The 27,598-nt window shown below is 56.1% G+C and overlaps 1 long non-coding RNA gene across 1 annotated transcript; it reads left to right on the forward strand.

The window, feature by feature from the left end:
- Positions 1-1,732: 1,732 nt before the first annotated feature.
- Positions 1,733-4,450, forward strand: LOC138750297 (uncharacterized). Its single transcript, XR_011349237.1, has 3 exons — positions 1,733-1,873; positions 2,999-3,188; positions 3,780-4,450. It is a non-coding gene; the product is annotated as an uncharacterized lncRNA (long non-coding RNA).
- Positions 4,451-27,598: the final 23,148 nt, after the last annotated feature.

A 27,598-nucleotide genomic window follows, 5' to 3' on the forward strand; every position in this document is an offset into this window, starting at 1 on the left:
TCCAGGAAAACCGCTGAAGCTGATGCAATGCCACTGTGGACTGAGCTGTTCAAATATGCTCTGCCACTATTTTCCCCAAGCAGAGTGACCCCGGAGCCTTGGCAGCATTGGTGCATCATAAATGTGGGCATATGGGGGCACTATGATGGCCAGAGGATCTGGGGGTCTCATGATGTTGCAAGAACTGTGATGGCCAAATGCCCTATTTGTCAGCAATTAAAACCAAGGGCCACATTCGCTGGGGTTCGGGAGCTGGCCAAGTCTGATAAATTGACCATATCAGGCCTCACCCCTGCCAAAATAAAAAGTGATATGTTCTCACGATGGTCAGCACATACTCGGATGTCCTGCCAGCGGGTCGACCAAGTGCCATTTAAGCATGCTCCATATGTGGAATACCCTATCGGGTAACGTCTGACCAGCAATGGGTGGTGATGCCAAGTATTTGGGGCCACCTGCATATCCCCTACCACCCACAGGCATCCAAGATCAATGAGTGAATGAATGACCTGTTCAAGGTATCGTATGTGACAAGTTGATTGTCAAGTCTTCTATCCATGAGTGGTTGCAAGTGTATCGATTAATCCGGCGAGTTTGTGTCTGTGTGTGTCTTTTACTCCTCGTGCGACTTAACTACATGTGTCAATAAAAGACAACTGTGTTCAAATTCGCCACCCTTGGGAACCCTCGAATCAGTTTCACACACATAATAATTGGTGCAGTGAGCAGGGTCCTTCGAGTTCCGACTGAACATAGCTGCAATGGAGTTGCTTTGGAATCGGGACTGGAAATCTAGTGCAGGCAGGGAGAACAAGATCTGCGGGTGGACTGACGAGAGTGCAGGATTGGGGTGCTTGGCAAGCATGCTGGCGGACCACGGCAAACTGGTAGACTGGTCCAAGCTCCTGGATCCATATCTTGAGAAAATAGGTCACCACGTGTTGTCCCACTTCAAGAAGTCAGGGTTCCCAAAATCTAAGGGGAATCAGAGGGTGCCTTTTGGCTGCCAGTGTTTCTCCTGAGAAACCAATGTGAGATCATAGAAAGGAAAGATTTGGAGAGGGCCCATGAAAATAAGGAGATAAAGGTGGTCCAGCAGCGCTGCTGTGCACTGCAGGAGGCAGCACAGACTCTCCCAACCTGAGCCACTGATGTCGAGATGAGAGGGACAGAGGTAGCCAACAGGCATGCCAATCAAGGTCTGACTCCCCCCCACTCCCCCAGTGAGTGAGTTTGTACTGGCCATGGAGCGATTAGCTGAGGCCATTTGCCAGGATTCAGGCATTAAAGGTTTCAGAACAGGCCAGGAAGAGCATGAAATCAATTTATTTGCAGAAGTTGTTCTGATATATCTGACAGACCCGACACACTCATTGCCAAAGTTGTGCTCCACCCTGGAGGACTATGGGGAGATCTCTGGGTATAAGTTCTTTTGGGATATGTGCAAAATCATGTCACTTAGGAAGAGGGATTAGAGCCAATGTCGAGAAAATAGTCAACAAATGTGGCGGCAAAATGGGATCAAATATCTAGGAGTTAGAATAGATAACAACGAGTAATTTAGACCAGCTGAATTATTCTCCCCTTGCTTGGGGAAATTGAGGAGGATTTAAATGGTTGGATGTCCCTGCCCATTACACTAGTGGTGTCACAGAGAGGGGAGGTGTCACAGAAGGGGGAGATGATGACACAGAGGGGGTGATGATGTCACTGCATGGGGCAGCCATAGCTGAGTCGTGCCATGGCACAGCAACACGAGAAAGATGCCTCTCTTGGAAGGGGATTCTGGCCCGCGTGTCGGAGTAGGACGCTGTCTCATCCCAGGGACCCTCTGATCAACAGGGTTGTGTTTGGAAGCACCCTGCGCCCATGGGTGAGATAAAGAGCCTGCTACAGGCTCCCCTACTGGGACAGAACCTCCTCTGGCACCATCCTTTACCCAGTGTGAGCGGAGAGAATGGAGGCTGCATTGAATCCCCTCTCCCCATCCTAAGTGCAGGGCACTTTATGGGGCAGCTGGAGGGGACTGGGGAGGGGAGAACAATGGCATGTGAGGGGATACAGGGATGGGGTCTGTAGGAGTGGAGGGGAGAACAAAGGAACGGGGTAGCACCACAGGCTAATGTCAAGGGAGATTGGATCTGAGATAGGGGACATAGGGTTGAGCTGGGGGGAATGGGGTGCGAGGGGACGGAAAGCACTGGGGAAACCATGGGGGTGGTGTTGGGTGGGGGATGAGAGTGTGGTAGAGGAATCGGGGCAGGGGAGAGTGTGAGGTGTCTGAGGGAGAAGAGAAGTTGAGAGGGGGATGGAAGGCAGACCTTTCAGCAGAAATGGGACAGAGCTCCCCCTCCACCTGGAATGGGATCTGTCCACTGAGAGACAGGACCGCTCCTCCACCCGCCACTCCCCCCCCATGGTTACAAGATCACTTCCACCCTTGCATACACCCCACACCCCCCCAACTGGGATAGGATTCTTTCCCCCAGTGGACCTGGATCAAGGTGTTAGAAAGTGTTTCTTATGCGGCGGACCCAACAGAGTTGAGCGGTGAAGAGTGGGGCTCTCTCTGCACCACCTGCTCCCTCTGGCGACGAGGTCACACTTGCATCATGGAAGATCACGGTGTTGCTGAGCTTCTGCGAATGTGGAGGGCTTCTGCTAAACCCGTGGTAGGGTTCAGAGTGGTTCATCTCCCCGGGACGTGCTGAAGGTCAAGGATGACCAGATCCTCCCATGGAGGGAGGGTTGTAGACAAAGTGAACGGCTGCGGAACTGGCCTCAGTCTGAGGAGAGTGATCAAAGAGGGACCTCGGGTGGCAATATTTCTACTGAGAGGCTGGAACAAACCACCAGAGGATAAATTCTGACATTTAGGTGACCCTTGGAAGGGAGTTAGAGGGAGGGGTAGAGACTAACTTGGACAGCAAGGCTGGGTTGGGATAAATGACCTGTTGTGTACCCTCTGGGTGTGTAAATGCTGCTGCTTCTGCCCCAGAGGACATGGCAATAAAGTCACAACAGAGGTGGCCACACCGTGTCATGGACCCAACGTCCCCAAGGTGGTGTCCTGCACAGATGATAAAATCATCGACAATAGATCTTTCGGTGTGGTGTACCAGACAAGGCTGGTGGACTCCGGAGAGCTGATTGCCATCAAGAAGATCTTGCAGGACAAGAGATTCAAGGTGAGGGGGAGGAGCAGTTGTGTGGAAATGGAAAACCCTGATATTTAACTTTAGGGCCTACAGCACGTTCACAGGCCCTTGCGACACATGAGCACGTTTCACACAATTACACCCAATTGACAAACACCCCAAACACATTTTTGAAGCGTGGGTGGAAAGAGGAGCATCTGACAGAGACCAAAGCAGCCATGGGGTTTGGAAACAGAGTAAGTCACACAAACCCACAACAGCAGCCCCCCTCCCCACACACAACCCCCCACCCCACACACACACACACACACACACACACACACACACACCTGGCAAATATCAAAGATTTTCTGCAAATTCATTGTTTAGTAGAAGCTGGGAAAACAATCATAAAAACGGAAGTGATACTTCATTGAACCCCCTGACGAGTCCCCGCTCCAGCAACACAATAGGTCCCCCCCACCGACTTTCGACGAGTCCCCCATTTCGGCATCCCTTGGAGTTCACCACCTCTGACCTCTTGACGAATCTCCTCCCCGCCTCCCCCCTCAACTTGGACAAGTCGCCCCTCAGGGCTCCGAACCATCGCCCAGCCTTGCTGATGTTCCTCTCTCGCCATAGAACCGCAAACTGCAGATCGTGCGAAAGTTGGATCACACCGTCATCGTCCCTCTTCTCAACTTCTACTCCTCTGTAGTCAAGGTAAGATCCACCTGCACCCACCCCACCCCCACTCTGATGCATATCATTTGCTGCTACCTTCCCCATTCCTTCAATCGATCTGTCTCGCTGCAGCCTCTCTGTTGCCTCCATCCTGCCCCTCTGACCAGTGCCGACTCTTTGACACTGCCTGCCCTGCTCCTCACCCATTAACTCATGACCTCTTGCCATTTCAACTCCAGACAGCAGCAAGACCACAAGACAAGGTCGCCAAATTCGGCCACTCAGCCCCTCCAGTCTGTTTCCCCAATTCATTTCACGAATGTATTTTCCCCCATAACTCACTTCCCCAGAACCTTTTGGTGCCCTTCCAAATCAACGCCTGCTCTGAATCGTCCCAACAACTCAGCCTCCACATGTTCGACCCCAGCCAACATCCGGCTGCAAACATTTCTCATCTCGAAACGTCAATGGTTTTTCTCTCCAGGTGATTCCTTGCCTCACGAGGGAGGGCGGTCAGAGCTGCACATTTTGTGCAGTCTCACCAGAAGCCGAATGATGGGGCAGCGGACAGGTCCACTACGGCCTGTTGACGCTCTGCTCGCTGAGCCCTTGGATTCATGCAATGTTGTGTTGAGCACTGGGGGCATCAGGCCTACAGAGAGCAGGAGGGGCTGGCACTCCAGTTGGGAGAGGCACTGGGTGTTGGAGGGTAAATCCAGCTGACATGTTTGTATTGTGTCCAAGAGAAAGAGGAGGTTTATTTGAATCTGGGTCTGGTCTATGTTCCCGAGACGGTTCACTGCATGGTCCAGCACTTCAACAAGGCCAAGCAGCCCATTCCCATGATCTACATCAAGGTGGTTGTGGGTCTGGGTGGTCAAGTTGTCCACTGGGGCAAGCTTGGATGGTGGGGTTGGAGGATATGAAGGAGTTTACTGGCTGAGTCTCGCTGGGGACAGGATATCGATGAAGGGTGCATGAGGGTCTCAATGGGTATTGGTGAGGAGAGAAAGTGTAGTGAGGGGAGAGGGGCGGAGAGGATGATGAGGATGGATGTTGATTGGCAGGGAGGAGCCCTTCACCCACCTCCCCTTACCCTCAGGATATAGACCCGGCCAGTGTGGAGGCAGAGCGGGTCATGTTATATCGTTGTGTTGCCAGATGTTCATGTACCAGCTGTGGCAGAGCATGGCCTACTTCCATCCTCAGGGGGTTTTCCATTGAGACATCAAGCCCCAGAAGATGCTGGTAGATCCCGAGATGGCCTTCTTATTGCTCCTTTATTTCGGCAGGTAGATCCACCCGTGTCTGTCCGTTCACCACCTCAAAGCGGTCCTGATCCCTCTCCCCAACACGGCCTTGACCCCTCCCCATCAGCTCTCACCCCTCCCCCACCAGCTCTCTCCCCTCCTCCCTCTCCCAACTTGCCCCTTCCACAGCTTAATAACTTATTCTAAATAAGATTGTGGGGGGCTTAGATGGAATGAACAGCCAGAAACCTTTCCTAAAGTGTCAGGTGCAAATCTCAGAGAGCATCCGCTTCAGGTGAGGGGAGATTTTTTTTATGCAGAGAGTTGTGAGAGCTTTGAATGCGTCACCGGAGAAAGTGGTAGCGGTTGGTAGAATAGGTACATATAAAAGTCTCTGAGACGAGCATGTGGATGTAAGGGAACAGAATTTTTACATGATAAGGGAATTTGGGGATATGGCGAGAAGGCAGGGGAGGTCGAGTATGGTCATAAATTAGATCAGCCATGATCATATTGAATGGCGGAGCAGGCTCGATAGGCCATTTTTGTCCAACTCCTGTTCCCACTTCCTATGTTCCTATGGGTGTGGTACAGGTAAAGGTTGTGGAGAACATTTACAAAGGTCAGTACAGCCTTTATGGGCCAAAGGGCCTGTACTGGGCAGCAATGCTTGATGGTCTAATGGATGCGGAAGCTCTGGGAAGGGGTAAGGGAGGGATTGGCCAGGAAGTCTGCAGATGCTGGGGCCGAGGGCAATGCCCAAACATGCTGGGGAAACTCATGGATAGTTTTGTGAGGAGCAGGTCCTGCTTCACGAGTCAAATTGAGTTTTTCGAGGAGGTGTCAACGGAAATAGATGAAGGTCAAAGTCTGTATGTGCTGCACGAGGATTTTAGTAAGGTGCTTGACAAGGTCCCCACGGAGGCCTCATTCAGAATGTCCGGAGGCATGGGATCCATGGAGCCTTGGCTGTGTGGATTCAGAATTGGCTTGTCTGCAGAAAACAGAGGGTAGTAGTAGATGGAACAATGACTAGTGGCGCTCCAAAGGGATCTGCTCTGGGACCCCTGCTCTTTGTGATTTTTATGAATGATGATGGGAGTGGAAGGGTGGGTACGTCAGGGGATGACACAGAGGTAGAGATGTTGTAGACAGTGTAGAAGGTTGTCATAGGTCATCCAGTTTGCAGAGAAGTGACAGATGGAGTTCAATCCTGTAAATCAGATGTACTTAAATAAGCAACTGGTCCAGGTTTATTTCCAGAGTAATTTTCAAGGGCACGAATAACAGTTATTCCAAAGAAGGTTGGAGACCCATTAAAAGTAGCTTCATATACACCAATATCTTCATTGAATGCGGATTACAAGAATGTGTGGGCAGAGCACTTGGTTAATGGCAGGATTATGAACAGTGTGCAGGACTGAGATATATTTAGATCCTGCGCCATAAATCGCTCAAAGTTGCTGTGCAAATTGAGAGGGAGTTTAAGATGGTGTATTGTGTGCTGGCCTTCAGGAGTCAGTGGATTGAGTTCAAAAACCAAGAGGTATCGTTGCAGATGTATAAAATTCTCGTCAGACCACACTTGGAATATTGTGTGCATTCCTGGGGCGAGAATACCAGAGGACGTCTAAATAAGGTGAGCTGAGGGAAATTTAGGCAAGACGTGAAGGGTACATTTTATTCACACAGAATGTAGTGGGTGGCTGGAATGCATTGTTGGGGTAGTAGCGGAGGCTGGTCCAAAAAAGGCATGAAAAGGATTTTAATATGGACAGGAATTCAAGAAAAATGGAGAGTACTGGTGTGAGGGAGGGGAGGGTAACATTGTTGTGGGGTAGGTTCAGATGGATCAGCTGAATGGTCTCGACTGATCCATCCATGATTGTCTAACATCTTGCTGCCATATCGTGGAGAACCAGGGTGTTGCCTGATGGACACACGTTGCTCTGAGCTCTGCAGAGAGAGATCGTGGTTTTCGCCAAAACAGACTTCCTCAGGTAAAGCAGAGGAAGGGGAAAGGCTCCAGTGTTCAGGGGTAGGGGGGATGATGGGGAAAGAGTTGGGACCCTCCAAAGTCATTGTGATCAGGCCTCAGAGGCAGTATCTCTATCACTCGTATTTCTCTTCCCAGGAGAAGGAGCGATCTCAGAGACAAGACACGAGTCCAGAGAACCTCGCATCCCAGCTGAACAGAGGACGGACAACATCATGATGGCCTGAACCCCTCCCCGTCGTATCCCTCTGGCCCTGCCAACCCCATTCCCTGCCTCTTCCATGTCCCTTCACCCACTTCCCCTCTTCTCCTCTACCCCTCCTCCATCCCAACCCCCTCCCGCTCACCTTCCCCTTCTCCTGCCCTCACACCTATGCCCTAACCCCAGCCCTCCACTCTTCACCTCCCCCTTCCCCTCCGCCCTTCCCTTCCCCTTTCCCCCTCCCCTTCCCCTCCCCCATCCCCTCCCCTAACCCTCCCCCTTCCCCTCCCTTTCTCCTCCTCCCCTTCCCCTCCCCCTTCCCTTTCCCCTTCCTACCCCTAACCTAGGGGAAGGAGGGGGAGGGGAAGGGGGTAGGAGAAAGGGGGTAGTGGAAGGGGGTAAGGGTAGGGGTTGTGGTAAGGGGTAGGGTAGGGGGTAGTGGTAGTGGGTGCGGGGATGGGGAAGGGGTAGGAGGTAGGGTTAGGGGAAGTGGGTAGGTTGTAAGGGATAGGGTAGGGATAGTGGTAGGGGGTGCAGGTATGGGGAAGGGGTAGGGTTAGGGGAAGGGGGTAGGTTGTAAGGGATAGGGTAGGGGGTAGTTGTAGGGGGTGTGGGTTTGGGGAAGGTGTAGGAGGTATGGTTAGGGGAAGGGGATAGTTGTAGGGGGTGCGGGTATGGGAAGGGGTAGGAGGTAGGGTTAGGGGAAGGAGGTAGGTTGTAAGGGATAGGGATAGGGTTTAGTTTAGGGTTGGGGAAGTTGGGTAGAGTTAGGGTTAGTGTTAGGAGACATGGGGTAGGGCTATATCTTGGTTTATGGTTAGGTCTATAGTTCAGGGAAGTGGGCTTGTGTTAGGAGCAGTGGGGTAGAGGAGGAGTGAGGTTTGGGGTTAGGGGATGGTGGGTAGCATTAGGGTTGGGGTTAGGGGGTGGCATAGGCGTAGGAATAAAGTTAGGGTTAGTGGATGGGGTGGGGGTAGAGTTAGGGGACGTGGAGTGGTGGTAGGGGGTATCGGTAGTGTTAAGGTTAGGTTTAGGATTTTGTTAGGGGTTAGGGTTAGGAGTAGGAGGAAGGGAAGGGGGAGGGGAATGGGGGAGGCGAGCGGGGGACGGGAACTGGGGACTGGAAGGGGGAGGCGATGTGGGAGGGGAACGGGCAGTGGAAAGGGGAGGGGAACGGGGTAGAGGAAAGGGGAGGTGAACGGTGGACGGCATCCCTAGCCCCTCCCCTCCCCTTCCCTTCCCCCGCATTTCCCCTGCCTCTCCTCTCCTCCTTCCAGAAGAAGCTGGGCCTCTTTCCGTCCAGAACCTCCCTGTGGTTTCAGAGCCTCCGTTTCAGGAAGTGCCTTCGACGCTTGCTGCTGGACAGACATCTTGTCTCTTGATTCATTCTGTACCGTTGATATTAAATTTAAAAATGATTGGGTTTTTTAAAGCTTGAACTCAAAAGGCTGGTCCAGATAGACAAAACAGAAACAGGCCCTTCAGCCCCTCTCTCCTGCTAGCTGAGCTGTTGTAATCAGTCCATATTCCTCTCACCCTTTTCATTCTTAGCTCCCATCCAGCTCATGTTGCCTTGTCAATCGCACGGCCTGTGGGAAGAAGCTATTTCCCTCCCTGGCTGCTCTGCTTTTATTCCTCCATATCTCCTTCCTGATGGCAGGGCGACAAAGATGCTCTGTGCTGGATATCTATGAGTCTATTTACAGAGCCCATCCCTGCAATCAATCAGGGGACCATTGCCTTGAGGTGGCACCCATGTTGCCTCTCCCTCAGCACTCTCAGAACACTACTGCACCCTCCTTCCCCTCCTTTCCCAGGTCTCAGTAACCCGCTGACAATTCCAGTCAGCTGCCATGTCTATACCCTGCCCCACCTAAACCGCTGGATCGACCAGCGCCTTCTCCCCTCAAGAGTTCGAGGAATCCACTCTCTCGCAATGTCCTGCTATCGAATGCCCTGCATCCTCCTTCCCACTTGGTTCCTCCTGTTATCAGGCGCCTGGATGGACCCCACCCTGTTGAAACTACCCGTGTTCTCACTGATCTCTCTGCGCCTCTGCCCTCCATCCAGGGGTCTTGGATTTCTTGTGGGGGTGGTGGAGAACAAAGCACCAACTTAAGGAGATGGGGAGCAGTACAAAGACCCCCAGGTCCAGGAGACAGGGAGAACCACAGAGATACCCATCTCGGTCATTCGGGTAAAACCTGATTATCAGGTGCAATGTGCAAGGAACTTTCGGTCCTGCTGCATGTGAGCCAGGTTTGGCCCATCCCCACACCACCACCCTGTCAATTCCCAAAACAAATTTCCTATTCATGTGAGGGTCCAAAATGGATAGAGTCTGGAGAAGGACCGTGTACATCGTCAATCAATGGGGACAAGGGTGTAACCAGCATGGCCATAATTGTGTGTGGCTGTGCTTGCAACCAAAGTGCAAGGGCACCAAATGCTGCTATGTGCTGAGGTTCTACCTGACTTAGGTGTTGCGAAAGATTGGCCTGTCCCTGGTGCTGCACAATGTTCCAGTCAGCAAGACTTTGCCCCTTTACCTTCCTGGGAACGGTTTCATAGACAAACACATTTGACCACAAAGCCATCAGGCAGTGGTCAGCAGAGAATGTCTGACACAGAGACTCTAGGACTAGATGGGATACTGCGGGGTGGTCCACGGAGCAGAGCATCCAGAGACAGACATCCAGAACTGCTGGAAAACCAGAAACTCAGTGAAAGATGCCCTTCAGTTTGCCTGAAACCCAGATCGGAGTAGCAAACACTAGAAGACATCTGTCTAAAGCAAAGGGAGGAAGATTTAGGGGAGATATCAGGGGTATTTTCTTTTACCCAGAGTTGTGGGTGTCAAGAATGCCTTGCCAGGAGTAGTGATGAAGGCCAAAACATTAGGGGCATTTTAGGGGTTCTTAGTTACATTGACGGGCTGAGACCAAGGAGGATATTCTCCAACAGCAGAGGGTGGCAGTAACCACAATATGTCAAAGTGGTGGCAATGAAGCTAAACAGAGACCATCTAATGTGACTGTGCGCCTGGCTGCGGGAATTTGGACTTACTATATAAACCTTGCTAAGTGCTAGTTCAGGTTGGAAACGTTCGACTTCCTTGGGGGTCAAATCAACAGGCACGGAACTAAACCCTGCTTGAAAAGATAGAGTTTGTTAAGTGCTTCCTCAAACCCCACATAATGAAGGGGTTGCAAGAATTCACTGGTACGATTAATTTTTATCACCGATTCATACCGGTAGTGGCCAACATCATTTTTTTTGTTTTTAAACTTTATTTAAGATTTTATAACATGAATAACATATAGAATTACATTTAAAAATTAAGAACAAAATAATAAAATTACAATACAGTATCAGTAATCTAAATAAAGTATACCCTCCCCAATAATTATTACACATTAATAACCCAACTCAAATTAGTGCAACCCCCCCTTCCCCCCAATATAAAGAGTGAAGAATTAATAAAGTTAATAATATATGTGAGAAAAAAACCCACTTACAAAAAAAACCAAAAACATAACCGATTAAAATACTAACAAAAAGAAAAGTAATTAATACTAAGATATCAGACTTAAAAAACATATTTAAATCAAACTTAAATGCATATATTTAACAGAGTTAAGATGAAACATATAATTAACAAACTTAAAATAAAAAATTAGTAAAATTAGTAACATTGTCTATCAAAAATTCTTAAACAATAATCAATTCTTTAAAAAAAATTGTAGCATGAGAAAAAAAAAGATGAACAATAAAACTTTCTCTATAGAGATAAACCTTCACCAAATATCAACTAACTTCACATCTAACATCATATTAGTCACATAAACTGCCATCTTAAAACAAAATTCCAACCTCATTAAACATTGTAGAATTCAAATTTGGTACTCTTCCACCATTTTTCCCTTTTAACCTTGAATAATTACCCAATAAAAGCTCCAATACCACATTTAAATATCCCCAATCATTACGTTAAAATTCAGATATCCAAATAATAAAAATACATCTACAACGAAATCTATATCTTCAACAAATAGAGCATAAGCCACAAACAAAATTCAAGCCTCATTAAGAATTGTACAATTCAATTTATAACTTTCACCATTATTCCCTTCGTTCTATAACTAAAATAGCAAAATAATATGCACCTGAATTACCACTCCTTTCACCTTAAAGTTAAAGAAAAAATATTTTAAAAAAACTTATCCATCCCATTCACATTTAAATTTCAAATATTCCTGATCTACTGAATAAACTTTACAAAAAAAACCACATGAATTTTTAGTTTTTTAAACAATCAAATACTTTCTTATGCTTTTTTTTATAAACACAAAAGAAAACCCTTAACTCTTTAATCTAATAATACAAAAAAAGGAAAAATAACAGGTAGGAGGTTAAAAATAACCCCTCCCGTCTAAACCACGCAATGCGGTAACTCCCAAAAAAAATGGGTGTGAGATAACTCACACGTAGCAGATGACTTTCAGGAAATAGTGCCCATCCAGTTCTCTCCCCCAACTCTCACTTCATCTTAAACTAACATCATCATTATTTAATATTCCTTTTTTAAAAAAAAATTAAAAAAAAAGAACAACTCTTCTTTTAATCAGCTCCAACTGCCGAGTCACCATTACAACCATTCCTTCTTGGAGCACGGCTCTTTTCTTCCATCTCTTGTCTCCTTAGAGATCGCGGCGACTACGTCTCTGTTGAAACCGAGTAATTGGCAGCTCTTGAGCAAATGCTATAGCTTCCTTTGGAGAATCAAAGAAATTTGGTTGGCAACCATCTTGAAAAACCTTCAAAACAGCTGGATATCTAAAGGTTGCCTTATAACCTTTCTTCCACAACAACTCTTTAGCAGAATTGAATTCCCGTCATTGGAACATAACTTCTTGACTCAAATCTGCATAGAAGAAAACTCGATTATTTTGAATCATCAAGGGTGATTTTCTCTGTTGTGCATTTCTAATAGCCACTCGTAAAATTATTTCTCTGTCATAATAATTCAACCAACAAACCAAAACAGGTCTTGGACTTTGACCTGAAATAGGTCTTCTACGCAAGGCTCTGTGAGCACGTTCCAGTATTATATCTTCCGGGAAATGTTCTTGACCCAGCACCTGCGGAATCCATTCAGTAAAACATTTTCTTGGGTCTGGTCCCTCCATTCCTTCCGGCAAACCAATAATCTTTATATTGTTCCGTCTGGATTGGTTTTCCAAATAATCAATCTTTTTCACCAAATCTTTATTTTGAGTTTGTAAGTCTTTGACCATTTTGGTCACATCTGAAACATGATCTCGTATTTCGTATATATCTTCTTCACACGAATTAAATTTATCTCTCACTTCAAGCTTAAAAGCTCCAAACTCAGCCATCTGTTGAGAATGTATTTTCACCACAGAGTATTAAACCTAGTACCAAGTTCAGTCATAATCTTGGATAATCCCTGCATTGTATAAGATAATTTAGATTCAAGATTCACAAGAATCTTTTCAATTGGAAGAGATTCTGGCTCAACAGATTCCTGCTTCTTCTGCATCACCAAAGGGTCTTCTTTTGCTTCCTTCATTCTGGTTGCCTTCCTTGTAGTATAGCTGCGTGTGGAAACCCCTGCCACAGCCTCTCCAGCAATGACTGGAGGACGCTGGCCGGGGTTTTCCCCATCCATCAAGTTGTATAGGTTCTTTTATCTCAAAAGGTGCAGTTTGCAGTGCCACCGCTACAGTTGACAAATGCCTTTCCCCAGCCGGTACTTCAACTGATGTTACTACAAGTGGTTCATTCATAACATTGTCGTCAGATGTTACTGCACATGTGCGAACCTGAGTAACTCTTTTTACTAAAGGCTGTTTGGCGCCCTCTTTAGTGGGCTCTACCGATGTAATATTGAGCTCTACATCCGAAAGCTGTACCTTTCTCCTGGGATCCATTTCAGGCTGAGTCTCGATGTTTTTCCTGTAGGTAGGCTCCAAAACTTGAACTTTTGGAAAATGTAGTTTTTTGATAATCTGTTGTCGTTTTTTTTTGCTCTTTTCCACCAATTTTACCATTATAAGTTAAATTAACAGCACTGAAGTTATCTAAACTTTTAAAGAATTTTAACGGGCATTTCTAGACAAAACATTAAGATAGAGTCAGGAGCGGACTGGAAGGCACGTCTGATCCTTACGCCATCTTGCCACGCCCCCCCGTGGCCCTCATCATGCGGAGAAAGGTAAAGACATTACCTGGGACAATAGGATTTGGAGGCGTCCAGAAGGCCAAGGACGCACTGGCCAACACAACCCTTGTGGTACACGCCAGGCCAGAGACACCCACCACTCTCACAGTAGATGCTTCCTGCACAGCAGTAGGGGGTGCACTGGAGCAATTCATCAAAGGGGAATGGCAGCCCCTGTCCTTTTTTAGCAGACACCTCTGGCCACCTGAACTCAAATACAGCGTCTTTGACTGAGAACAATTGGTGCTGTACCTGGCAGTCAGGCACTTAAGGTATTTTTGGAAGGTAGACAATTCAGTGTCTTCATGGACCAGAAGCCATTAATATTTGCCTTCCATAAAGTGTTAGACCTGTGGTCGGCCAAGCAGCAGCGACTCCTCTCATATGAGTCTGAGTTCACTACAGACATTCAACACATCGTGGGTGACACACTGCCCCATCCCCGCAATCAAGTCTATCCAGGCCCTGTCCCAGTGAATAGACTACTTAGCCCTCGGCAGGGGACAGCAGGATGACCCTGAGATCCTTGCAAGCAAGACAGCAATGTCCAGGCTCAGGCTGGAGGATGTTACATCGATCCTGGTAAGTAGACGCTCCTCTGCGACATTCCAATGGCAAACCCCACCTCATCGTGCGATAGCATTGAGATGGCAGTTTTATGATGAGGTGCACAATCTGACGCACCCGGCCATCAGTACTGTCAAAATGGTGGTCAATCGGTTGGTCTTGCTGAGCCTCCAGAAACAGGTTGTCAGTGGGCCAAGGCCTGAACACTCTGCCAGATGACCAAAATGCAGACATACGTGAAGGCGCCACCCCAGGACATTCGAGCCAGCACCACATAGGTTCAGCCATATCTACAATGACATGTAGGGTTCACTACCGGCCTCCCACGGGATGAGTTACCGTCTCACCATGATTGCCTGCTCCATGAGGTTCCCGAGGCGGTCCAGCTGGCTGACACTACCACTTGTGTCCTCCATTAAATTGGAAGTGGTAATAAATATGAAGGAAAGTTTGATAATAAATAGTCTCCCTTGCAGTTGGGGTACAATGTATTTCTTGAGATCAGAGGAATCTGGAGCCAAGACAAAGTGATCTGTGTTTCCCAAGGATTTGATTGAGTTGTTGGGGTAGTTGTAAGTGGAAGGGCCGAAAGGTCTCCTGCTCCTTCCACTGCCTTTGTTTTCTGTCTTGCGATGCTGATTGGGTTCTCCTGTGTGTTCGCTCGCTCGCTGATTGGTTGCTTCAGTTGCGCGAGCCAATGGGTTGATTCGGTGAGGCCGCTATTGGATTGGACGCTGAAGTCAGGTTGGATTGATGGGGCGGGTTCGCGGGCTGATTGGCTCTTGCTGTGAGGAGGTGGGACGTTGGCGGCGGCGTCGTCTGCTCAGGGTCCGTCGCGTCCCCGCGGGCGCGAATGGGATGAAGTTGGCGGCGGCGCCGGGACCTTCCTCAGCCGCGCGGTCCAGGGAAAGCGGGCGACCCGCAGCCCGCCGGGACCCACCCGGGAGTGGCCGGTACCGGCGGGGTGTTTGGGTGGATCCGAGGCGTCGGTGCAGGAGGCGGGGAGGGGAGGGGGATGAGGGAGAGGGAGGGGGATGGGAAGGGGCGGGAGCCCGGAGGGGGCGGGGCAGGTCATGAGGGGAGGGGGCGGGGAAGAAGGGGCAGGGGGAGAAGGAAGGGCAGGGGAGAAGGAAGGGCAGGGGAGAAGGAAGGGCAGGGGGAGAAGGGAAGGGCAGGGGGAGAAGGAAGGGCAGGGGGAGAAGGAAGGGCAGGGGGAGAAGGAAGGGCAGGGGGAGGAGGAAGGGCAGGGGGAGGAGGAAGGGCAGGGGGAGGAGGAAGGGCAGGGGGAGGAGGAAGGGCAGGGGGAGGAGGAAGGGGCAGGGGGTGAAGGGAGGAAGGGCAGGGGAGGAGGAAGGGCAGGGGAGGAGGAAGGGCAGGGGGTGGAGGAAGGGCAGGGGGAGGAGGAAGGGGCAGGGGGAGGAGGAAGGGCAGGGGGAGGAGGGGGCAGGGGGAGGAGGAAGGGCAGGGGGAGGAGGAAGGGCAGGGGGAGGAGGAAGGGCAGGGGGAGGAGGAAGGGCAGGGGGAGGAGGAAGGGCAGGGGGAGGAGGAAGGGCAGGGGGAGAGGAAGGGCAGGGGGAGGAGGAAGGGCAGGGGAGGAGGAAGGGCAGGGGGAGGAGGAAGGGCAGGGGGAGGAGGAAGGGCAGGGGGAGGAGGAAGGGCAGGGGGAGGAGGAAGGGCAGGGGGAGGAGGAAGGGCAGGGGGAGGAGGAAGGGCAGGGGGAGGAGGAAGGGCAGGGGGAGGAGGAAGGGCAGGGGGAGGAGGAAGGGCAGGGGGAGAGGAAGGGCAGGGGGAGGAGGAAGGGCAGGGGGAGGAGGAAGGGCAGGGGGAGGAGGAAGGGCAGGGGAGGAGGAAGGGCAGGGGAGGAGGAAGGGCAGGGGGAGGAGAAGGGCAGGGGGAGGAGGAAGGGCAGGGGGAGGAGGAAGGGCAGGGGGAGGAGGAAGGGCAAGGGGGGAGGAGGAAGGGCAGGGGGAGGAGGAAGGGCAGGAGGAGGCAGGAGGAAGGGCAGGGGGAGGAGGAAGGGCAGGGGGAGGAGGAAGGGCAGGGGGAGGAGGAAGGGCAGGGGGAGGAGGAAGGGCAGGGGGAGGAGGAAGGGCAGGGGGAGGAGGAAGGGCAGGGGGAGGAGGAAGGGCAGGGGGAGGAGGAAGGGCAGGGGGAGGAGGAAGGGCAGGGGGGAGGAGGAAGGGCAGGGGGAGGAGGAAGGGCAGGGGGAGGAGGAAGGGCAGGGGGAGGAGGAAGGGCAGGGGGAGGAGGAAGGGCAGGGGGAGGAGGAAGGGCAGGGGGAGGAGGAAGGGCAGGGGAGGAGGAAGGGCAGGGGGAGGAGGAAGGGCAGGGGGAGGAGGAAGGGCAGGGGGAGGAGGAAGGGCAGGGGGAGGAGGAAGGGCAGGGGGAGGAGGAAGGGCAGGGGGAGGAGGAAGGGCAGGGGAGGAGGAAGGGCAGGGGGAGGAGGAAGGGCAGGGGGAGGAGGAAGGGCAGGGGGAGGAGGAAGGGCAGGGGGAGGAGGAAGGGCAGGGGGGAGGAGAAGGGCAGGGGGAGGAGGAAGGGCAGGGGGAGGAGGAAGGGCAGGGGGAGGAGGAAGGGCAGGGGGAGGAGGAAGGGCAGGGGGAGGAGGAAGGGCAGGGGGAGGAGGAAGGGCAGGGGGCGAGGAAGGGCAGGGAGGAGGAAGGCAGGGGAGGAGGAAGGGCAGGGGAGGAGGAAGGGCAGGGGGAGGAGGAAGGGCAGGGGAGGAGGAAGGGCAGGGGGAGGAGGAAGGGCAGGGGGAGGAGGAAGGGCAGGGGGAGGAGGAAGGGCAGGGGGAGGAGGAAGGGCAGGGGAGGAGGAAGGGCAGGGGGAGAGGAGGGGCAGGGGGAGGAGGAAGGGCAGGGGGAGGAGGAAGGGCAGGGGGAGGAGGAAGGGCAGGGGGAGGAGGAAGGGCAGGGGGAGGAGGAAGGGCAGGGGGGAGGAAGGGCAGGGAGGAGGAAGGGCAGGGGGAGGAGGAAGGGCAGGGGGAGGAGGAAGGGCAGGGGGAGGAGGAAGGGCAGGGGGAGGAGGAAGGGCAGGGGGAGGAGGAAGGGCAGGGGGAGGAGGAAGGGCAGGGGGAGGAGGAAGGGCAGGGGGAGGAGGAAGGGCAGGGGGAGGAGGAAGGGCAGGGGGAGGAGGAAGGGCAGGGGGAGGAGGAAGGGCAGGGGGAGGAGGAAGGGCAGGGGGAGGAGGAAGGGCAGGGGAGGAGGAAGGGCAGGGGAGGAGGAAGGGCAGGGGGAGGAGGAAGGGGCAGGGGGAGGAGGAAGGGCAGGGGGAGGAGGAAGGGCAGGGGGAGGAGGAAGGGCAGGGGGAGGAGGAAGGGCAGGGGGAGGAGGAAGGGCAGGGGGAGGAGGAAGGGCAGGGGGAGGAGGAAGGGCAGGGGAGGAGGAAGGGCAGGGGGAGGAGGAAGGGCAGGGGGAGGAGGAAGGGCAGGGGGAGGAGGAAGGGCAGGGGGAGGAGGAAGGGCAGGGGGAGGAGAGAGGGCAGGGGGAGGAGGAAGGGCAGGGGAGGAGGAAGGGCAGGGGGAGGAGGAAGGGCAGGGGGAGGAGGAAGGGCAGGGGAGGAGGAAGGGCAGGGGGAGGAGGAAGGGCAGGGGGAGGAGGAAGGGCAGGGGGAGGAGAAGGGCAGGGGGAGGAGGAAGGGCAGGGGGAGGAGGAAGGGCAGGGGGAGGAGAAGGGCAGGGGAGGAGGAAGGGCAGGGGGAGGAGGAAGGGCAGGGGGAGGAGGAAGGGCAGGGAGGAGGAAGGGCAGGGGGAGGAGGAAGGGCAGGGGGAGGAGGAAGGGCAGGGGGAGGAGGAAGGGCAGGGGGAGGAGGAAGGGCAGGGGGAGGGAGGAAGGGCAGGGGGAGGAGGAAGGGCAGGGGGAGGAGGAAGGGCAGGGGGAGGAGAAGGGCAGGGGGAGGAGGAAGGGCAGGGGGAGGAGGAAGGGCAGGGGGAGGAGGAAGGGCAGGGGGAGGAGGAAGGGCAGGGGAGGAGGAAGGGCAGGGGGAGGAGGAAGGGCAGGGGGAGGAGGAAGGGCAGGGGAGGAGGAGAAGGGCAGGGGGGAGGAGGAAGGGCAGGGGAGGAGGAAGGGCAGGGGGAGGAGGAAGGGCAGGGGGAGGAGGAAGGGCAGGGGGAGGAGGAAGGGCAGGGGGAGGAGGAAGGGCAGGGGGAGGAGGAAGGGCAGGGGGAGGAGGAAGGGCAGGGGAGGAGGGAAGGGCAGGGGGAGGAGGAAGGGCAGGGGGAGGAGGAAGGGCAGGGGGAGGAGGAAGGGCAGGGGAGGAGGAAGGGCAGGGGAGGAGGAAGGGCAGGGGGAGGAGGAAGGGCAGGGGGATGAGGAAGGGCAGGGGGAGGAGGAAGGGCAGGGGGAGGAGGAAGGGCAGGGGGAGGAGGAAGGGCAGGGGGAGGAGGAAGGGCAGGGGGAGGAGGAAGGGCAGGGGGAGGAGGAAGGGCAGGGGGAGGAGGAAGGGCAGGGGGAGGAGGAAGGGCAGGGGGAGGAGGAAGGGCAGGGGGAGGAGGAAGGGCAGGGGGAGGAGGAAGGGCAGGGGAGGAGGAAGGGCAGGGGGAGGAGGAAGGGCAGGGGGAGGAGAAGGGCAGGGGGAGGAGGAAGGGCAGGGGGAGGAGGAAGGGCAGGGGGAGGAGGAAGGGCAGGGGGAGGAGGAAGGGCAGGGGGAGGAGGAAGGGCAGGGGGAGGAGGAAGGGCAGGGGGAGGAGGAAGGGCAGGGGGAGGAGGAAGGGCAGGGGGAGGAGGAAGGGCAGGGGGAGGAGGAAGGGCAGGGGGAGGAGGAAGGGCAGGGGGAGGAGGAAGGGCAGGGGGAGGAGGAAGGGCAGGGGGAGGAGGAAGGGCAGGGGAGGAGGAAGGGCAGGGGGAGGAGGAAGGCAGGGGGAGGAGGAAGGGCAGGGGAGGAGGAAGGGCAGGGGGAGGAGGAAGGGCAGGGGGAGGAGGAAGGGCAGGGGAGGAGGAAGGGCAGGGGGAGGAGGAAGGGCAGGGGGAGGGAGGAAGGGCAGGGGGAGGAGGAAGGGCAGGGGGAGGAGGAAGGGCAGGGGGAGGAGGAAGGGCAGGGGGAGGAGGAAGGGCAGGGGGAGGAGGAAGGGCAGGGGGAGGAGGAAGGGCAGGGGGAGGAGGAAGGGCAGGGGGAGGAGGAAGGGCAGGGGGAGGAGGAAGGGCAGGGGGAGGAGGAAGGGCAGGGGGAGGAGGAAGGGCAGGGGGAGGAGGAAGGGCAGGGGGAGGAGGAAGGGCAGGGGGAGGAGGAAGGGCAGGGGGAGGAGGAAGGGCAGGGGGAGGAGGAAGGGCAGGGGGAGGAGGAAGGGCAGGGGGAGGAGGAAGGGCAGGGGGAGGAGGAAGGGCAGGGGGAGGAGGAAGGGCAGGGGGAGGAGGAAGGGCAGGGGGAGGAGAAGGGCAGGGGGAGGAGGAAGGGCAGGGGGAGGAGGAAGGGCAGGGGGAGGAGGAAGGGCAGGGGGAGGAGGAAGGGCAGGGGGAGGAGGAAGGGCAGGGGGAGGAGGAAGGGCAGGGGGAGGAGGAAGGGCAGGGGGAGGAGGAAGGGCAGGGGGAGGAGGAAGGGCAGGGGGGAGGAGGAAGGGCAGGGGGAGGAGGAAGGGCAGGGGGAGGAGGAAGGGCAGGGGAGGAGGAAGGGCAGGGGAGGAGGAAGGGCAGGGGGAGGAGGAAGGGCAGGGGGAGGAGGAAGGGCAGGGGGAGGAGGAAGGGCAGGGGGAGGAGGAAGGGCAGGGGGAGGAGGAAGGGCAGGGGGAGGAGGAAGGGCAGGGGGAGGAGGAAGGGCAGGGGGAGGAGAAGGGCAGGGGGAGGAGGAAGGGCAGGGGGAGGAGAGGGCAGGGGTGAGGAGGAAGGGCAGGGGGAGGAGGAAGGGCAGGGGGAGGAGGAAGGGCAGGGGAGGAGGAAGGGCAGGGGGAGGAGGAAGGGCAGGGGGGAGGAGGAAGGGCAGGGGGAGGAGGAAGGGCAGGGGGAGGAGGAAGGGCAGGGGAGGAGAAGGGCAGGGGAGGAGGAAGGGCAGGGGAGGAGGAAGGGCAGGGGGAGGAGGAAGGGCAGGGGAGAGGAAGGGCAGGGGGAGGAGGAAGGGCAGGGGGAGGAGGAAGGGCAGGGGGAGGAGGAAGGGCAGGGGGAGGAGGAAGGGCAGGGGGAGAGGAAGGCAGGGGGAGGAGGAAGGGCAGGGGGAGGAGGAAGGGCAGGGGGAGGAGGAAGGGCAGGGGGAGGAGGAAGGGCAGGGGGAGGAGGAAGGGCAGGGGGAGGAGGAAGGGCAGGGGGAGGAGGAAGGGCAGGGGGAGGAGGAAGGGCAGGGGGAGGAGGAAGGGCAGGGGGAGGAGGAAGGGCAGGGGGAGGAGGAAGGGCAGGGGGAGGAGGAAGGGCAGGGGGAGGAGGAAGGGCAGGGGGAGGAGGAAGGGCAGGGGGAGGAGGAAGGGCAGGGGGAGGAGGAAGGGCAGGGGGAGGAGGAAGGGCAGGGGGAGGAGGAAGGGCAGGGGGAGGAGGAAGGGCAGGGGGAGGAGGAAGGGCAGGGGGAGGAGGAAGGGCAGGGGGAGGAGGAAGGGCAGGGGGAGGAGGAAGGGCAGGGGGAGGAGGAAGGGCAGGGGGAGGAGGAAGGGCAGGGGGAGGAGGAAGGGCAGGGGGAGGAGGAAGGGCAGGGGGAGGAGGAAGGGCAGGGGGAGGAGGAAGGGCAGGGGGAGGAGGAAGGGCAGGGGGAGGAGGAAGGGCAGGGGGAGGAGGAAGGGCAGGGGGAGGAGGAAGGGCAGGGGGAGGAGAAGGGCAGGGGGAGGAGGAAGGGCAGGGGGAGGAGGAAGGGCAGGGGGAGGAGGAAGGGCAGGGGGAGGAGGAAGGGCAGGGGGAGGAGGAAGGGCAGGGGGAGGAGGAAGGGCAGGGGGAGGAGGAAGGGCAGGGGGAGGAGGAAGGGCAGGGGGAGGAGGAAGGGCAGGGGGAGGAGGAAGGGCAGGGGGAGGAGGAAGGGCAGGGGGAGGAGGAAGGGCAGGGGGAGGAGGAAGGGCAGGGGGAGGAGGAAGGGCAGGGGAGGAGGAAGGGCAGGGGGAGGAGGAAGGGCAGGGGAGGAGGAAGGGCAGGGGGAGGAGGAAGGGCAGGGGGAGGAGGAAGGGCAGGGGGAGGAGGAAGGGCAGGGGGAGGAGGAAGGGCAGGGGGAGGAGGAAGGGCAGGGGGAGGAGGAAGGGCAGGGGGAGGAGGAAGGGCAGGGGGAGGAGGAAGGGCAGGGGGAGGAGGAAGGGCAGGGGGAGGAGGAAGGGCAGGGGGAGGAGGAAGGGCAGGGGGAGGAGGAAGGGCAGGGGGAGGAGGAAGGGCAGGGGGAGGAGGAAGGGCAGGGGGAGGAGGAAGGGCAGGGGGAGGAGGAAGGGCAGGGGGAGGAGGAAGGGCAGGGGGAGGAGGAAGGGCAGGGGGAGGAGGAAGGGCAGGGGGAGGAGGAAGGGCAGGGGGAGGAGGAAGGGCAGGGGGAGGAGGAAGGGCAGGGGGAGGAGGAAGGGCAGGGGGAGGAGGAAGGGCAGGGGGAGGAGGAAGGGCAGGGGGAGGAGGAAGGGCAGGGGGAGGAGGAAGGGCAGGGGGAGGAGGAAGGGCAGGGGGAGGAGGAAGGGCAGGGGGAGGAGGAAGGGCAGGGGGAGGAGGAAGGGCAGGGGGAGGAGGAAGGGCAGGGGGAGGAGGAAGGGCAGGGGGAGGAGGAAGGGCAGGGGGAGGAGGAAGGGCAGGGGGAGGAGGAAGGGCAGGGGGAGGAGGAAGGGCAGGGGGAGGAGGAAGGGCAGGGGGAGGAGGAAGGGCAGGGGGAGGAGGAAGGGCAGGGGGAGGAGGAAGGGCAGGGGGAGGAGGAAGGGCAGGGGGAGGAGGAAGGGCAGGGGGAGGAGGAAGGGCAGGGGGAGGAGGAAGGGCAGGGGGAGGAGGAAGGGCAGGGGGAGGAGGAAGGGCAGGGGGAGGAGGAAGGGCAGGGGGAGGAGGAAGGGCAGGGGGAGGAGGAAGGGCAGGGGGAGGAGGAAGGGCAGGGGGAGGAGGAAGGGCAGGGGGAGGAGGAAGGGCAGGGGGAGGAGGAAGGGCAGGGGGAGGAGGAAGGGCAGGGGGAGGAGGAAGGGCAGGGGGAGGAGGAAGGGCAGGGGGAGGAGGAAGGGCAGGGGGAGGAGGAAGGGCAGGGGGAGGAGGAAGGGCAGGGGGAGGAGGAAGGGCAGGGGGAGGAGGAAGGGCAGGGGGAGGAGGAAGGGCAGGGGGAGGAGGAAGGGCAGGGGGAGGAGGAAGGGCAGGGGGAGGAGGAAGGGCAGGGGGAGGAGGAAGGGCAGGGGGAGGAGGAAGGGCAGGGGGAGGAGGAAGGGCAGGGGGAGGAGGAAGGGCAGGGGGAGGAGGAAGGGCAGGGGGAGGAGGAAGGGCAGGGGGAGGAGGAAGGGCAGGGGGAGGAGGAAGGGCAGGGGGAGGAGGAAGGGCAGGGGGAGGAGGAAGGGCAGGGGGAGGAGGAAGGGCAGGGGGAGGAGGAAGGGCAGGGGGAGGAGGAAGGGCAGGGGGAGGAGGAAGGGCAGGGGGAGGAGGAAGGGCAGGGGGAGGAGGAAGGGCAGGGGGAGGAGGAAGGGCAGGGGGAGGAGGAAGGGCAGGGGGAGGAGGAAGGGCAGGGGGAGGAGGAAGGGCAGGGGGAGGAGGAAGGGCAGGGGGAGGAGGAAGGGCAGGGGGAGGAGGAAGGGCAGGGGGAGGAGGAAGGGCAGGGGGAGGAGGAAGGGCAGGGGGAGGAGGAAGGGCAGGGGGAGGAGGAAGGGCAGGGGGAGGAGGAAGGGCAGGGGGAGGAGGAAGGGCAGGGGGAGGAGGAAGGGCAGGGGGAGGAGGAAGGGCAGGGGGAGGAGGAAGGGCAGGGGGAGGAGGAAGGGCAGGGGGAGGAGGAAGGGCAGGGGGAGGAGGAAGGGCAGGGGGAGGAGGAAGGGCAGGGGGAGGAGGAAGGGCAGGGGGAGGAGGAAGGGCAGGGGGAGGAGGAAGGGCAGGGGGAGGAGGAAGGGCAGGGGGAGGAGGAAGGGCAGGGGGAGGAGGAAGGGCAGGGGGAGGAGGAAGGGCAGGGGGAGGAGGAAGGGCAGGGGGAGGAGGAAGGGCAGGGGGAGAAGGAAGGGCAGGGGGAGAAGGAAGGGCAGGGGGAGAAGGAAGGGCAGGGGGAGAAGGAAGGGCAGGGGGAGAAGGAAGGGCAGGGGGAGAAGGAAGGGCAGGGGGAGAAGGAAGGGCAGGGGGAGAAGGAAGGGCAGGGGGAGAAGGAAGGGCAGGGGGAGAAGGAAGGGCAGGGGGAGAAGGAAGGGCAGGGGGAGAAGGAAGGGCAGGGGGAGAAGGAAGGGCAGGGGGAGAAGGAAGGGCAGGGGGAGAAGGAAGGGCAGGGGGAGAAGGAAGGGCAGGGGGAGAAGGAAGGGCAGGGGGAGAAGGAAGGGCAGGGGGAGAAGGAAGGGCAGGGGGAGAAGGAAGGGCAGGGGGAGAAGGAAGGGCAGGGGGAGAAGGAAGGGCAGGGGGAGAAGGAAGGGCAGGGGGAGAAGGAAGGGCAGGGGGAGAAGGAAGGGCAGGGGGAGAAGGAAGGGCAGGGGGAGAAGGAAGGGCAGGGGGAGAAGGAAGGGCAGGGGGAGAAGGAAGGGCAGGGGGAGAAGGAAGGGCAGGGGGAGAAGGAAGGGCAGGGGGAGAAGGAAGGGCAGGGGGAGAAGGAAGGGCAGGGGGAGAAGGAAGGGCAGGGGGAGAAGGAAGGGCAGGGGGAGAAGGAAGGGCAGGGGGAGAAGGAAGGGCAGGGGGAGAAGGAAGGGCAGGGGGAGAAGGAAGGGCAGGGGGAGAAGGAAGGGCAGGGGGAGAAGGAAGGGCAGGGGGAGAAGGAAGGGCAGGGGGAGAAGGAAGGGCAGGGGGAGAAGGAAGGGCAGGGGGAGAAGGAAGGGCAGGGGGAGAAGGAAGGGCAGGGGGAGAAGGAAGGGCAGGGGGAGAAGGAAGGGCAGGGGGAGAAGGAAGGGCAGGGGGAGAAGGAAGGGCAGGGGGAGAAGGAAGGGCAGGGGGAGAAGGAAGGGCAGGGGGAGAAGGAAGGGCAGGGGGAGAAGGAAGGGCAGGGGGAGAAGGAAGGGCAGGGGGAGAAGGAAGGGCAGGGGGAGAAGGAAGGGCAGGGGGAGAAGGAAGGGCAGGGGGAGAAGGAAGGGCAGGGGGAGAAGGAAGGGCAGGGGGAGAAGGAAGGGCAGGGGGAGAAGGAAGGGCAGGGGGAGAAGGAAGGGCAGGGGGAGAAGGAAGGGCAGGGGGAGAAGGAAGGGCAGGGGGAGAAGGAAGGGCAGGGGGAGAAGGAAGGGCAGGGGGAGAAGGAAGGGCAGGGGGAGAAGGAAGGGCAGGGGGAGAAGGAAGGGCAGGGGGAGAAGGAAGGGCAGGGGGAGAAGGAAGGGCAGGGGGAGAAGGAAGGGCAGGGGGAGAAGGAAGGGCAGGGGGAGAAGGAAGGGCAGGGGGAGAAGGAAGGGCAGGGGGAGAAGGAAGGGCAGGGGGAGAAGGAAGGGCAGGGGGAGAAGGAAGGGCAGGGGGAGAAGGAAGGGCAGGGGGAGAAGGAAGGGCAGGGGGAGAAGGAAGGGCAGGGGGAGAAGGAAGGGCAGGGGGAGAAGGAAGGGCAGGGGGAGAAGGAAGGGCAGGGGGAGAAGGAAGGGCAGGGGGAGAAGGAAGGGCAGGGGAGAAGGAAGGGCAGGGGGAGAAGGAAGGGCAGGGGGAGAAGGAAGGGCAGGGGGAGAAGGAAGGGCAGGGGGAGAAGGAAGGGCAGGGGGAGAAGGAAGGGCAGGGGGAGAAGGAAGGGCAGGGGGAGAAGGAAGGGCAGGGGGAGAAGGAAGGGCAGGGGGAGAAGGAAGGGCAGGGGGAGAAGGAAGGGCAGGGGGAGAAGGAAGGGCAGGGGGAGAAGGAAGGGCAGGGGGAGAAGGAAGGGCAGGGGGAGAAGGAAGGGCAGGGGGAGGGAACCGCCTGTTTGCCCCAGGTACCCAAGTCCCCTCTCTGTGTGTGTTGGCTTCCTCCTGCCCTCCATCCCCACAATTTAATGGTCCCATTTCTGACCTTCTCTTCCTCATCTTTCTTTGATGAAGGGACAAACCCACAATGTGTTTGATGTCTCTTTCTCTTTGCTCTATGTCTGTTTGACCTGCTGACTCTCTCTAACGCGGTGGCTTTACCCCCTCATCTTTCGCTGGTTGAACCCAATGGAGCTGGAAGAGCTCAATTTGTGAAGGGTTGTATCTGGATTTGAGTCGTTTGACACCATGTCGATTTCTTTAAATTGTGGCAAAAGCAACTGAAGGATTTCAAAACCTCGTCATCGGTCCTCTTTCAAACTCGTCTGAATTTCTTGGAAGAAAAATCATTGTTCTGAAACTTACTCTGCGAGAGTTTATTTTCCTCTCTTGCAGGGAGATTTCAGAATCTGTTCCACATGATGAATCTGTTGTCTTTTCAAGAGTGGAGTGGCTATTTTCTTCCACCAAGATTTCATCAACTCAGTCAAGGGCTGAACTAAGTCTCCATTTAAAAATGGTTATGTTGCAAATGCAAGATTACTTTGGCTTTATTCATCAAAAGTGGCCATTTCCACGGTCTCAACGAGGCTGCTCTCTTGATCTCAAAGAGACGGTTAGAAATGGTCTTCCTCCTTCAAAATCCACTTGTTACTCCTGGTCAAAGGAGAAGACGATGTAACTGTACCTTCTCTGACGACTGTATCTTCAATCCTCTCTTCCCCACAGCATGGACAACATCTTCTGCCTCTCATTTGTAATGTTTCTCCAGAATGGCTCATCCCATGACACGTGCCGTCATTTCTGCCTTTGAAGTCCATTCAGCCTCTTCAAAAGTATGAATCATGAGCCAATGGACTCCAGCCTTGAATCAAGAACTCGCTTATTCAAACAGCTGCCATCTCTCAGCACTCTATTGACTTAGTTTCAATTTTAAGAACACAGATAATCAACAGATGGTCTCTCGATTTGATCAGCAGTCTTCCCTGACGACACAAATTCTTCCGTTTTTAATAAAGCAAACACTCCAGTATCTCAAGGACCATCATGAAGGTTTTCCTCTTTCGGTTTCAGAAGCAGAATGAGCAGACGTTTCATCTCCGTACATGACTTGCCTTCTGGCATCTCAAAGGATTGTGTGTGTGACCCTGAATCCAACCCACAAAATAACTTGATAATATATATAAACTATTGTAACTTTAAAGATTAATATTCGCACAAAACGGTCCATGATAATTCACAGGACAATGGCATCTTCAAACAATAATTTTAATTGGTAAAGATTAATAACAACACTTTTTACTTCACTCTAACTCCACTCTGCACAAATATATGTGTGTGTGTGTGTGTGTGTGTGTGTGTATCAAAACCAAAACCATTCCAATTCAGGCAGTGTCCATCTTTTTTTCTTCCTACAGTCGACAATCATCTCCTTGGTTTTGGTGGCATTGAGTGCGAGGTTGTTGTTGGTCCATGATTGAACCCTGCTTTCAATCTCCCTCCTGAATGCTGAATCGTTGCCCTCCTCATGCAGCTCATGACTGTGCTATCGTCAGTGAATTTGTAGATGGTGTCGTCATACCAAGCCATGCAGCTGTAGATGTAAAGCGAGTCGAGCAGGGGTGAAATATGCAACCCTCTGGTGTTTGGGAGCTAATGGAGATTTTGGAAGAGTTGTTCTTGCCAATCCACACTAACCAGACTCTAGTCAATAAAGAGCATTCTGATGGATGCACCTTTGTCGTCTGGGTGTTTCAGGGTTTTGGCAGAGCCAGTGAAGATGGCATCTGCCATAGGTCTGGTACTGCATTAACCAAATTGGAATCGATCCATGTCGCCCCTTGGACAGGAGCTGATGTACTTCAACACCAGCCCCTCAATCCACCTCATCACTGGATGTGAGTGTCACTTGTCAATCATCATTTAGGCAGGTTACCCCACTCTTTGGAACTGGTATGTTTGATGCCTATTTGAAACAGGTGGGTGCCACACCCTGTCAGAGTGAGATGTTGAAGATATCCATGGCCAGTTGGTCAACACAGGTTATCAGTCCTCTGCTGGGTTCTCCATCCAGGCTTGATCCTTTCCTTTGATTCACTCTCCTGAAGGCAGCCCATGTTGTCATCTTTGGTTACTGATAGCAGCGGATCATCAAGAGATGTAGCGGGGGGGGGGGGGGTGTGCAGTGGTTCTTCCCTGTACTAGTGGTCATATCAGGTGTAGAAGGCATTGAGTTCATGTGGAGTGAGGCTTTGCCGCCTCCCACTGCACCAGATTTGTTTATGCAGCACTTTATGTCATTTAGGCCCCTGTCACAGCTGACGGGTATCCTTTGTTGTTTCCATTCTCGTGTGAATCTCCACCATCTGCGAGATGGGTTTCCATGGTTCGTATTGGCTCCTTGTGTATCTGTATCTCCAAACTGTGATTTGGCTCTCAGCAATTTCTGGATATTGTTGTTCATCCAGGATTTCTGGTTGAGAAAATCCCCTGAACAATTTGGTGGGGACACCCTCGTCCACAGCTGTTTTGATAAATTTCGCTATGGTCCTGGTACAGTGATTCAGTTTCTCAGGTATGTTCTTGAACAC

Source organism: Narcine bancroftii, unplaced genomic scaffold, assembly GCF_036971445.1.
Source record: "Narcine bancroftii isolate sNarBan1 unplaced genomic scaffold, sNarBan1.hap1 Scaffold_114, whole genome shotgun sequence".
In the NCBI taxonomy this organism is placed as follows: Eukaryota; Metazoa; Chordata; class Chondrichthyes; order Torpediniformes; family Narcinidae; genus Narcine; species Narcine bancroftii.